This window comes from Macrobrachium nipponense, chromosome 1 (genome assembly GCF_015104395.2).
Source record: "Macrobrachium nipponense isolate FS-2020 chromosome 1, ASM1510439v2, whole genome shotgun sequence".
Classification (NCBI taxonomy): domain Eukaryota; kingdom Metazoa; phylum Arthropoda; class Malacostraca; order Decapoda; family Palaemonidae; genus Macrobrachium; species Macrobrachium nipponense.
Window position 1 is genome coordinate 180,378,425 of NC_087200.1, and position 3,513 is coordinate 180,381,937.

Genomic DNA, 3,513 nt, shown 5'->3' on the forward strand with positions numbered 1-3,513 from the left:
AGGTTGCATCATCTTTCGTAAGATCGTTCTGAAAGGATTCTGCATAACCATTTCACGTACATCTGATACCTTTCATTTCATAACAGTAATTATAGTTTCTTTTGTATTGAAACTGCTCAATATTACTGATAAATTAACTCTTATATCTCGATTTGTCAAAAGAAAATTTGTTGCCTCATAAGTACCTTTAATATGAAATGGAAAAAATTTATGACGTCACTCACGGAAATGACGTCATTAATTAAATCCAAGAAGATTCTATAATCATATCTTTTCATTTTAATAGACTTTTACAGAATTAAATCATGTGATAATAAATATCTATTGTTGTAATCCCACTTTTTCTCTATCTTTTATTTTAAAAGAGAATTGTTAAAATAATAGATGTATCTCGTCTAAAATGATTCAGCCCAGCAATTTTGGGTCAGATACCTTCTTTTGTGAGTTAAGCTCCCATACAGAGAGAGAAAGAGAGAGAGAGATGTCATTCAGATATCAGAGACGATTCGCGGTTGTTGTGTTTTTATGAAGCATTCTCTCTCCTCCTCTCTCTCTCTCTGATTAGTGCTTATTTGTGGAATCTGAACAGATGTTGTAAAAGTGTGTAACAGGCGCCTCGTGTGTATGTGTTTATTGGTGATTTAGAAAAAGGCATTTTAAAATTGGTATACCTTAATAAGGTAAAAGTTTTAAATAAGTTCAGTTCCCTAAATTAAACTTGAAAAGTACTTGAACTACTGAAAGTAACGTTTGGTTTATTTGTGCAGTGAAGATTTTTCATTATTTCACATTTTGGCGTTAGAGATTTTTGAATTTTACATAAAAGATTAATTTCCCTTAAGGTAGAAATATAGGGTGGCCATTGATACATATAGTATATAATATATTTTATATATATATATTATATAATATATATTATATATCTATATATATATATATATATATATATATATATATATATGCAGATATATATTAATTGCTAGCTATAACATTTATAGCTGGACAGATTGAAAATATATAAACATAAGAAATATCACTAGAGGATTTTATTGTGGAAAAGTCAATTACTCAAATACGATAGAAACTCTGTAACCGTATTATTATAATATGATCCTTTATATCTCACGAGGAAAAAAAAAAGCAATATCACTGTTCCGTTTTCCAGAAACTTATGGATGAAGAAGAAAAAGAAAATTACAAAGAGAGAGGATGGGGCTGAAAGTGTGAAAAGAGGCGTCAACAGAAACACCATCTCAAAGCCATTAAGGTTCGCGGCGGCAGCATTTTGGGGCATGATCAAGGAGCGGCCGATAAGGGCGGGGAAGCACTTGAACTGCTCACTTTAGCAGCATCAGCAAAAAGCGATTATGATAGCGGTGAATTAACAACTGCATCGCTAATGTTCCCCCTCCCTCGCTTCCCCATCGGCCTTCCACCTAAAGGAACCTCTCCCTCTTATCTCTTTCACCTCCACCATCCTCTTCGCTTTTCTCCTACCTCCAACCTCTTTCCCAAACACGGCCCTCACCCCACATCTCTCACGCTACGCCTGGCCACCCTTCCCTCCTCTTCCCCCTTCCCAACCCCCATCCACCCACCACGAACCCCCCCACCACACCCGAGCATCCCTCCCACTTAACCCTCTCTGCCACCGTGTTTGAAGTGGTCGTTTTTCGGTTGGGTGAAATTATTCGTTAAAGGGCGTAAAAGATGAGATCGCAAATTACAACGTGAATTAGAAAGCCAATAAACGTGTTTCCCAGAAATACAACGATATAAGGGGAACGATAAACAGGAGCCCTTGGATATTTATAAATTAAAAAAAAAATGTTTCATCTTAAAAGCAACAACATCGCTGACGATAATTGCCGATCCGGAAACGAGCGGTTCGTCGAAATCAAGTATCTGTGCAAAGGCATGAAAGTGTACGGTTCGACGTAAACAATAACCAACATTGCTTCCGGACTTGTTACACGTATGACTTGCCATTATCCTCTCTCTTGCACACACATGAACACACTGGGACTTGGCGTGAGTGCGCGTACGTACAACGGCCACAAATCATTCTTCTTCGCTGGTCTGATTAAGATAAAAAAAATAATAATAAAAAAAAAAATTCTGACCGTAAACCTTTGAATCGGAAGTAGAAAATGAAAGGACGACATTGCCTTTCATGATGGGCTTCAAAACCAGATTATGAGAGAACCAGGGCAACCAATTTATGTTCCCGTAAGTTACTTCGTAAACGTGGTGGAAATCAGCATAGTGATTATACACAATAGGTTTTAAACACACACATACACACACACACACACACACACACTCACACACACACACATATGAAGGACGAGGAATTCCAGTCAGCATCTGTGAAAAGAAAAGTAGAACGAGTGAAAATTCGCGTCTGGTGAATAAAAATTAGCACAAAGGCGGAAAGAAGGGCTGACTCAGAAGGAACAGTAAGAACTGGGTGTAGAGATGGTTGGAGATCATAAAGACGTTAAAAAAAATGGGATATAATTTGGATGGCCTCGTGTAAAGGGAGTTAAAAAAAAACATCTGAAACTGAAGGAAAGATAGCGCTGAGTACAAAAGTATCAATATGATGTTGATGAGGCTGTTGTACAGGTTATTGAAGCCTCTGTGAAGCTATGAAGTAGTGTTGTCAACGCTTCACTGTATAAAAACGAGTCTTGCTATTTTTTAATATCCGTTGCAAAAAAAAAACATCTCCAGTTGGATACCGGTACTCCCTTTTGCATGGATAATAATAATGATAATAAAAATTCATAAAGAGAAATTATTCATCTTATTGGTAGATGTAACATGTGGAGGGCATGATTAAGAATTAGCTGCACGTCTGCAACTGATGTAAAAACAGATGCTACCAGTCAATACCGATATTACAGAACGTAATTACAATTAATACTGATCATTGCGGGAGTGGTAAAGTCTCTCACCTCATCCTTCACTCAAAACCAAAAAAAAAAAAAACATTTCGGGTTCAAAAACGTCACAAGATCCTTTATTTCTGCGATCAAATTGTTCTTCAAATTACTTACGAAATTCAGATTACTTTAAGATAACAACAATACTCGCGATCCAAGTAAGTTGCTCTTGACCGCGGCATATTAACCATTCAAGCCGGGTCTTAATTTCACGTACACTCCACAATTACTTTAATTTCACAATGGAATTTTCAAATTCTCCTCTCTCAGTTTCCTGGGATCTGCATTTCATTTATTTAATTTTACCTCAAACATATTAGGATAAATTCGTACTAATCAAAAGTACAGTTGGTACACTGACATTTTTTACAAGGAGTACTGAAAAAGGACAGACCAAGAATGTTTTATAAACACGCGTCGGACCGGTCTGAGTTGTACAACTCTCATATCATTAAATGCTGAAGTAAATAAATCAATTTAACTAATAATAAGTAAATAATATTTCAGGACCAACGTAAGACACCTTAGAAAAAGGAACAGAAAAGACCGAAATAATATTAGATTA